Raw genomic sequence first — 10,697 nt, forward strand, 5'->3', positions numbered from 1 at the left:
ATTATCCAGATCTTTGAAGCCCACAAAAACATTAGCGGGCAAATCCAGTTACTACCCCGATCAGCAGTGAAATGCTGGAATTCATCAATGATTCCACAAAGCGGCGCTCACTCAACGATAACCTGCTCGCTGCTGCTCAATTTGGGTTCCTCCAATTCCATTTGTCTCCAGATGGTGAAGCTGCAGCACCTCTGCTGGCAGGAGAGCGGAGTTACAGTGGGACATTTACACAGGCAGTTTCCATTGTAAGCGTGGCCATGGTGGGAAAAGTTGGCAAGAAGTACGCAAAGAAGCAAGATTTTTAAATATTCAGCCAGGTTACCTCTGCAGTTCAAAATATGCCCAATTGTCGACTGGAGGTTCGCCTTCCTCTCAGTTACCCTGCGCCCGCCCGAAGCTGACCCTCCAATGCAGTATTATTCAGGTACTGTTCAGGTGCACACTCCCAGGTGAGGAATTGAATCTGTGCCCCCTCAGATGTGTGTGAAATATCCTGTGGCACTATTTGAAGAATAGGCTTCATATACTCCCTAAAGAATGTAGCTGTTATGCGCAGCCTGCTTATTCACAGCACGATTAGGCTGTGCAAACTATTTGCGTGATCTTGTACCCGCGCAGCACAGCATGCGCATTGCAAGGCAGCTCTCTCCAGTTTCCTCTTTCATTCTTTTTTTAATTCCGGGGCAATTTAGCGTGGCGAATCCACCTACAGTGCTCATTTAGGTTGTGGGAGTGAGACCCATGCAGACATGGGGAGAATGTACAAACTGCACATGGACAGTAACCCGGGGCTGGGATGGGACCCGGGTCCTCGGCACCATGAGGCAGTAGTGCTAAGCCCCATACCGCCACCCAATATTCATTCCTTAACGCCGGTGGAAAAAAAACAGGTTTTCTGGGTGAGTTTCAAAGTTACCTTGCTGTGTGCAAATTAGCTGCTATATTTCCTACATTTCGCCATTACATGGTGGCACGGTGGCTGTAGGAATCTTATTTTACCTTCTATGAAGAAACGGTAATCCAGGGGCAGCACGCTGGCAGAGTGGTCAGCATTGCTGCCTCCGGCACTGGGGACCCGGGTTCGAATCCTGGCTCTGGGTCACTGTCCGTGAGGAGTTTGCACATTCTCCCCGTGTCTGCATGAGTTTCGCCTCCACAACCCAAAGATATGCAAGGTAGGTGGATTGGCCACGCTAAATTGCCCCTTAATTGGGAAAAGAAATAATTGGGTACTCTAAAAAAAATTTTTTTTTAAAGAATCAGTAATCCGATTGGTGGGAGGTGTCAAAATACGACTTTATTGATAATACTGGTGTACACTTGAATAAGAACTGAATAAAAACTTAGAAACAAAATATCAAACAATATATAAAAAGATCAAGCACATGGCAAAAGTATTAAGGACCAAAATAGAACATAGAACAGTACAGCACAAAACAGGCCCTTCGGCCCTCAATGTTGTGTCGAGCCATGATCACCCTACTCAAACCCACGTATCCACCCTATACCCGTAACCCAACAACCCCCCCCCCCCCAACCTTACTTTTATTAGGACACTACGGGCAATTTAGCATGGCCAATCCACCTAACCCGCACATCTTTGGACTGTGGAAGGAAACCGGAGCACCCGGAGGAAACCCACGCACACAGGGGGAGGACGTGCAGACTCCACACAGACAGTGACCCAGCCAGGAATCGAACCTGGGACCCTGGAGCTGTGAAGCATTGATGCTAACCACCATGCTACCCTGCTGCCCCAAAAATAAATCACTTTCAACTCAAACAAACAGATAGATGATTCAAGAATTCAGGAACAAAGACCTCGACTATGAGGTCTTAATTTTTAAGGGAATTTTTATGTCTGGTTTAACCCCTCATTTACGTTCACTGGCTTCCAATTCCCAGCTGAGACCTTCTGGTTTGTTCAAATGAATGTCTGTTACTTAAGAGGATGATTTGTTCATCAAACATTGGACATTACTTAAGATTGACTGGTGTCTATCAAAACTAGTCTGCATTGCAGTCTTAGGAAAAGTACTGTATATGTTTTCCCACATTTTGCTATGTCTCATAGCTTGGCAGAGACCTTACAAATTGATCTGTTGATTAGACAGAGAACAATACGTTCTCAGTGCTAAATATACTTGAATACAATGGTTAATTCATTATATGAGACACTGACTGGATTCCCACAGTCAAGACACTTTTCATATTTTTGCTTCTTAGTTATATGCATTCAACTAGCCCGAATATGAATACAACTATGAATAAAAATAGACTCTATCAGTCCCCCCCTTTGATTCTTCTAAACCTAATGGAATTAGGTTTAGAAGAATCACAATTAAAGTAAAGCAAAAAGGAAAATAAAACAATTAAAAGCTAAAAGGAACACATTCACAGTTGCCTTTGACGGTCCCTTTGTTTAGGAACAGCCTTCAACACTGGAATGGGAAATCCTTGAAAGAGTTACAAGCACTGGGCTAATAGTTTTTTAAAATAAATTTAGACTACCCAATTCATTTTTTTCCAATTAAGGGGCAATTTGAAGTGGCCAGTCCACCTAGCCTACACATCTTTTGGGTTGTGGGGGCGAAACGCATGCAAACACGGGGAGAATGTGCAAACTCCACACGGGCACTGATCCAGAACCAGGATCAAACCTGGGACCTCGGCGCCATGAGGCAGCAGGGCTAACCCACTGCGCCACCATGCTGCCCCTCTTTGGGATAATAGTAAGAACCACATATACCCTGTGGAGGTATTTAAGTCAATACAGAAGCACTATTTTAGGGGTAATTGACATTCTCTTGCAGATTCCATTGATCATCAGAAACAAAACATACATAGCAAAAATGACTATAAAATCATGACCAAGCCTTGCATCAGTGAGGCTTCCAAGGAGCCTAGCCACCCAGTAGCCCAACCCCAAAGAGTGCTGGACTTGGGTTGCTTGAGTTTGCCAACCTCCTTCTGGATGTGTTTTGCCAAATCAGTGATCTCTTCGGAGCTATCTGGAATGTAAGTGCAAGATTCTGACTCAATCAAGGCACTTGTCCCACCTCTCGCGATGAGACTGTATTCAGGAGCTGTTTGATTTTGCAAGGCTTCAGTACGGATAGCTAGCATTTTGGCGGAAATCTTGAACAGGTCTGCAGAGGTGTCATTAGCTACCTTTTCTATGATGACTGCCATTTTATTAAATTTTTTGGCTACCTTGGCACCACCATAAAAAGGAACAAAGTGAACAACCTGCCATGGGCAGTAATATCACATTTACTTCTTCCCCTGACTACCTTTAATAGTAAGAAGTCTTTGCTAAATTGCCCGTAGTGTAAGGTTAATGGGGGGGATTGTTGGATTACGGGTATACGGGTTACGTGGGTTTAAGTAGGGTGATCATTGCTCGGCACAACATTGAGGGCCGAAGGGCCTGTTCTGTGCTGTACTGTTCTATGTTCTATGTTCTAACACCAGTTAAAGTCCCAACAGGTTTGTTTCAAATCACTAGCTTTCGGAGCACTGCTCCTTTCTCAAGGTGATTCACCTTGAGGAAAGAGCAGTGCTCCGAAAGCTAGTTGGGACTTTAACCTGGTGTTGTAAGACTTCTTACTGTGCTCACCCTAGTCCAACGCCAGCATCTCCTCATCATGGCTACCTTTAATAGAGAAGGGGAATGACAAATAGCGGGTAATTCAATTCCAGATAACATGATCATGACCATAAATGTAGAAGCCAAGTATAGGCTCTTGATGCACTATCAATTACGATGAGACGAGAGTAGAATGTAATCGAGGCTTTATTACACAGAGATGTGTGGCCTCCTACAGCAGCTGGCAAAATGGCTGCTGTTCGGCGAGCACACATATTTATACTCCGCCTACTGGGTGGAGCCAGCAGGCAAGGATCTACCCCCGTACCTGTAGTACAGGGGCCTTACCGTAATGCTAGTATATACAATATAATACAACAGTGGTGACTACCACAGCTCTGTGGTCACAAACAAAATAAGCACCATTATACAAAGTTATGTGAGCAACTTATTCTGGGTACCAGCGGTCTGGGAAATTCCCACCGCTGGTAGAATTGCGCAGACCTGTCAGTGGGGGTGAACTGAGAACGGCCTCTATTAATGTTGGAGTAATGTTGCCCTGCTTACATAAAGTAATAAATGGAATTACTATAATCCCATTTTAGGGTGATGACTTGTTAAACATACGGATCCCTTCTGCATGAAGGTGGTTGGGAGGTTTATCTAGGGAGGGTCCTGGTCCTTGTAGTAGGTGGGGGCTGGTACCACCCTGAAAAGGTAGTCAAAGGGTAACCCACAGACCTCCACAACTGAGCCCTCTCACTCAGGAAGACCCAGGATTTGGTCCCCCTACATGTGACGGCTCCCTCACGAGCTTGGGAAGAACGGGAGGTGCTTTGGAAAATGCTCCATTCTGCTGTTTCGGAAATATTAAAAGGAAAAGACAAAAAGGAACTAGCCTCCTCTGAGGGTGGGAGGAGTAATGCATACCCAACAATTGGAGGCATTGAAATCTTTGGCATACACCTTGGCCATATAAAGGAAAGTGGTATCATTTAACTCCTTGCGAGCCTTTGTGGGTTGCCCATGGTCTGTTGAACTGAAAAGACAACCAAAAATCCAAATGGTGGCAAACATTTTACAGGAATTAGCGTCAATCAAAATGAGCTCCTTTAACACGTGAGGCATGGATCCAGGATTTCTTTCCTTGGACCTTCACAGCATCTGGGGTTGTGAGCAGCACCTGATAGGATCCCTCCCACCTGGACCCCAATGGCTCCTTCTGCAGTTTCTTCACGTAGATTTTAACTCCTGGCACGAGGTTGTGCCTGCCTTCAGGAGGGTCACCCAACATTGCCGAACCCGTAAGGAAGCCGAACTGTCGGCATTTATTAGATTCTGACGATATTTGTCTCATGCATCACTCATCAAATGACAATCAGCTTCTTGTAAGTCAATAGTCCCTGGCAAGGACATGGGCCTGCCAATAATTACTGTTTTCTGTTGCTCTGATGCTGCACCGACCTGGTGGTAATACCTGAGGCCATGGCATTCCCTCTTGGTGATACTTTGATAATTGCTCCATCAGAGTCCGGTTCATACATTCCACTTATCCTGACGATTGTGGGTGATCAGGGCTCCCACTTAGCGTTCAATAGCTTATAAGCCTCTTTGCAAACAGTACCTGTAAAGTGGGTTCCGTTGTCTGAGTCTATGCTGGTTGGTACTCCCGATCTGGGAATATAGGGCGGGGTTCCTCTGATCCTGAGGCTAAGTGTTGACGCCGTCGCGTTTATACGACGGCATCAACAGGCCCCCAGGAACAGCGATCCTGACTCCTACAGGGGGCCAGCACAGCGCTGGAGTGATTCACGCAGCTCCAGCTGCCGACACCGGCGTCAAACGGGCGCCGTGGGTCCGCGCATGCGCGCTGCGACCGTAACCGCGCCGGCCCCGACGCAACATGGCATAGAGCTACAGGGGCCCGGCGCAACATGGCATAGAGCTACAGGGGCCCGGCGCAACATGGCATAGAGCTACACGGGCCCGGCGCAACATGGCATAGAGCTACACGGGCCCGGCGCAACATGGCATAGAGCTACACGGCCCCGACGCAACATGGCATAGAGCTACACGGCCCCGACGCAACATGGCATAGAGCTACACGGCCCCGACGCAACATGGCATAGAGCTACACGGCCCCGACGCAACATGGCATAGAGCTACAGGGGCCCGGCGCGGAGGAACATACTCCCCCTCCAGGAGAAGCCAGCCGCGGGGTCGCGGGGCAGGCCACGGTGGAGGCCCCCCCTCTCACCAGGCCGCCCCCCGCCCCCCCTCCCCCCCCCTCCCACCAGGCCGCCCCCCGCCCCCCCCCCCCCCCCCCCTCCCACCAGGCCACCCCCCGCCCCCCCCCCCGCCCCCCCCCCCCCCCGGCAGGATGGACGCCAAGGTCCCGCTGGGTAAGACCACATGTGAACTGCCCCGGTGGGACTTGAGCTATCTCGCTATCTCGGCGGGCATCGGCCCAGCCCGCATGGTTAATCTCCAGGGGGGGCCGCGCGGCCCCCGACCAGCGCCGCGCTGGCACCAATGGCACCGATTCTCCGGCCTCTACCAGCTTGTCCACTATTACCAGGGCGTCAGTGTACCTTTGACATGGCAGAAGGGTGATGTAATCGAACTGTATATGCTGGAATGGCCCTGCAGGGGCAGGAGCTCTTAATTGAGGCATTGTTCTTCTGACAGGTGACGCAGCGGTCTGCCACCACCTAGGCATGTTTCTTGAATCCTCGACCCCACCAGCTTTTCTGTAACACTCACTTTGCATTTTCCGTAGGTCTTGTTGCAGGCTGCGAGCTTCCAGTCTGTTGATTGGTTTTGATCTCTCTGGAGGATTGCATTGTGAGGCGTCTTCTTTCGCTGCCTTGTCTGCAAGGGCATTTCCTTGCGTCCTCTTTACTGTGGGCCTTACATTTCAGAATGGCCACTTCTTTTGGCAGTTTTAAGGCTTCTAGTAGGTCCTGTACCTCATTCCCATTTGGAATTGGTGTTCCTGCGGTGGTGAGGAATCCTCGTTTCTTCCATAATTGGCTGAAGTCATGAGCTACTCCAAAACCGTACCTTGAGTCGGTATAGATATTAGCTGTCTGGTCTTTTGCCACATGACATGCTTGGGCTAAGGCCCCTAACTCAGCTTGTTGGGCTGATGTTCCTGGGGGCAAACTTCCCTTTGCCATACAGGCTTGTGACTGCCCGTCCTGCTTTCCAAATGCCATTTTTACCAAAGGAGGACCCATCTGTAAATCAAACAAAGTCTGGGTTTTGTAATAGATCCTCTTCTTTAATGGAGGCCATCAGAACGTCATCTTCTTCTATCAGGCGTGCCTCCTCCACTTCCTCTGTGATTTCCTCACAGTCATGCTCTTTTCCTCCCCCCCCCTCCCCCACCCCCCCCCCTCCCCCTCCCCCACCCCCTTGCTCCTCGGGAAGTGGGAGCGTTGATGATGGGTTTACCGGGCTCTGTCCATTGGAAATGGAGGTTAGCGGCTTCCAAAACTGCTCTCTACCTGGCTGTGGTGATTTGTGCGGCTCTATTCATTGAGAGTAACGCATGAACTGTATGAGGGCATTTAATAGTCAGTTGACCTAACCTGCTCCTCTTTGGACTGTGGGAGGAAACCGGAGCACCCGGAGGAAACCCACGCAGACACGGGGAGAACTCCGCACAGACAGCGACCCAAGCCGGGAATCGAACCAGGGTCTCTGGCGCTGTGAAACAACAGTGCTAACCACTGTGCTACCGTGCCGCCCACAACATTGGCGATCATGCAACGACCGGATTGTTGCAAAAACCCATCAGACTCACGAATGTCCTTGAGGGAAGGAAATCTGGCTTCTTTACCGAGTCTGGCCTACAGGCTCACAGCTATCTGGTTAACTCTTAGCTATCCTCTGAGTGAAGCACACATCCCATAAACAAATTCTAAACAAAAACACTGTGTTTATATGAACAACTGAAGGGAAACAGATTGGTCAAATGGGAAGTAAGAAAAAGTGGGAGTCTGGCTGAAGAAAAAAAATAAGGTTGGCGCTAAGGTAGCAAACCGTCCCACTGATAATTCCAACAATGGATCCCCATCACATTCTCTAATTCCATCCCTGTCCTCCATCCCATCCTATTTTAGCAACACCAACTGCTAGACCAGGGGTGGGCAAACTACGGCCCGCGGGCCGCATGCGGCCCGCCAAAGGTATTTCTGCGGCCCACCAAGTCATTAAAAAAAAAAAAAATTTTTTTTAAAACATTTTTTTTAAAAAAATTTTTTTTAAGGTTAATGGGGGGGGGGGGCTGTTGGGTTACTTACTGGTATAGGGTGGATACGTTGACTTGAGTAGGGTGATCATTGCTCGGCACAACGTCGAGGGCCGAAGGGCCTGTTCTGTGCTGTACTGTTCTATGTTCTATATGAGGCGCCCAGAATCATAACCGGGTGAAGTAATTATTTGACTTAATATACTATGCGGCCCTTTGTGAATTGTGAATTTCTGAATGTGGCCCTTGCACGGAAAAGTTTGCCCACTCCTGTGCTAGACAGACAATGGGGACTGTGGTTAAGGTCTCCAGTTGTCCAAGTTAACAGTAAAGCAAGGGGATTTTTCGAGGTTCCGAGCTACAAAAGGAGGTTCTGTTCCTTTGACGTTAAGATAAGCTTCAGTCGAGCAGCATACAAGGCTGAGATCAGGTGGGAATAGGAGAATAAATTGGCATTCGAACATATGAATTAGGAGCGGGGGTAGCCCACTCAGCCCCTTCAGCCTGCTCCACCATTCAATAAGACAAATTTCAGTTTTTAAACTGAAATTTATACAAAGTAATAAATTAATTAACTAATCAGAGATGGCTGGGCAGGTGATGTGCTGTGGCTGTATGATGTGGGAGCTGGCTGTTCCCCTTGTGAATGGCAATGACCACATCTGCAGCAAGTGTTGGTTGCTGGAAGAACTCCGGCTCAGAGTTGATGATCTGGAATCTGAGCTTCAAACACTGCGGCACATCCGGGAGGGGGAGAGTTACCTGGACACTTTGTTTCAGGAGGCAGTCACACCTGGGAGATTAAGTAATTCACATTCAGTAACTGATCAGGGACATCAGAGTGTGACTGTAAGTGAGGCAGGCAGAGGGAACCTGAGTTCAGGAGTGCAGGAGCCTCAGCCCTTGACCTTGTCCAACAGGTATGAGACTCTTGCTCCCTGTATGGATGAGGAAAAGGGCTCTGGACAGGATGAGCCAGCTGACCACGGTACCATGGTGCAGAAGGCCATTCAAGAGGGGGGAGTAAAAAGACAAGTAGTTGTTATAGGGGATTCTATAATTAGGGGGACAGATAGTATCCTATGCAAGCCGGATCGGGAGTCTCGCATGGTGTGTTGCCTGCCCGGTGCCAGGGTGCGGGACATCTCTGACCGGCTTGAAAGGATATTGGAGCGGGAGGGGGAGGATCCAGCTGTTGTGGTCCACGTTGGGACTAACAACATAGGTAAAGCTAGGGTGGAGGACCTGTTCGGGGACTATCAAGCACTAGGAAGAAAATTGAAATACAGGTCCTCAAGGGTCATAATCTCCGGATTACTGCCCGAGCCACGTGCCAATTGGCATAGGGACAAGAAAATTAGGGAATTAAACACGTGGCTAAGGGATTGGTGTGGGAAAGAGGGATTCCACTTCATGGGACATTGGCATCAGTTTTGGAACCGGGGGGATCTGTACCGTTGGGACGGTCTCCACCTGAACCGATCTGGAACCAGTGTTCTAGCGAAGAGGATAAATAGGGTGGTCAGTAGGACTTTAAACTTCTGAGTTGGGGGGAAGGGAAAGTGAAAGCATGGAGTTAAATGGCAAGATACGCAGGAGGATAACATGTAGGCAGGTGGATTTAAGCTTGAGGCAGACTAGGAATTCAACAAAAAGGAAGGATAACTTTGGACATCTTAGGACTTCCGATATCTGTAATGATAAGAAAGTTAGCATTAAGGCACTTTACCTGAATGCTCGTAGCATTTGTAACAAAGTAGACGAACTAATGGCACAGATCATCGTGAATGATTATGATGTGGTAGGCATCACAGAGACATGGCTGCAGGGGGTTCAGGACTGGCAGTTAAACATCCAAGGATATACAACCTATCGAAAAGACAGGGAGGTGGGCCGAGGGGATGGGGTTGCCTTGTTAGTTAAGAACAAAATTAAATCTATGGCACTAAACGACATAGGGTCGGATGATGTGGAGTCTGTGTGGGTAGAATTGAGGAACCACAAAGGCAAAAAAAACCATAATGGGAGTTATGTACAGACCTCCTAACAGTGGTCAGGACCAGGGGCGCAACATGTACCGGGAAATAGAAAAGGCATGTCAGAAAGGGAAGGTCACGGTGATCATGGGGGACTTCAATATGCAGGTGGATTGGGTAAATAACGTAGCCAGTGGATCCAAAGAAAAGGAATTCATGGAATGCTTACAAGATGGCTTTTTGGAACAGCTTGTCATGGAGCCCACAAGGGAGCAGGCTATTCTGGACCTAGTGCTATGTAATGAACCAGACTTTATAAAAGATCTTAAAGTAAGGGAACACTTAGGAAGCAGCGATCATAATATGGTTGAGTTCAGTCTGCAGTTTGAAAGAGAGAAGGCAAAATCGGATGTAATGGTGTTACAGTTAAATAAAGGTAATTACGAGGGCATGAGAGAGGAACTGGCGAAAATCGACTGGAAGCAGACCCTAGTGGGGAAGACAGTAGAGCAAAAATGGCAGGAGTTTGTATGCATAATTGAGGACACTGTACAGAGGTTCATCCCCAAGAAAAGAAAGATTATCCGGGGAGGGATTAGACAGCCATGGCTGACAAAGGAGGTCAGGAAATGTATCAAAGAAAAAGAGAGATCCTATAAAGTGGCCAAAAGCACTGGGAAATCAGAAGATTGGGAAGGCTACAAAAACAAACAGAGGTTAACAAAGAGACAAAACGGGCAGCACGGTGGCCTAGTGGTTAGCACAACCGCCTCACGGCGCTGAGGTCCCAGGTTCGATCCAGGCTCTGGTTCACTGTCCGTGTGGAGTTTGCACATTCTCCCCGTGTCTGCGTGGGTTTCGCCCCCACAACCCAAAA

Source organism: Scyliorhinus canicula, chromosome 23 (assembly GCF_902713615.1).
Source record: "Scyliorhinus canicula chromosome 23, sScyCan1.1, whole genome shotgun sequence".
Classification (NCBI taxonomy): Eukaryota; Metazoa; Chordata; class Chondrichthyes; order Carcharhiniformes; family Scyliorhinidae; genus Scyliorhinus; species Scyliorhinus canicula.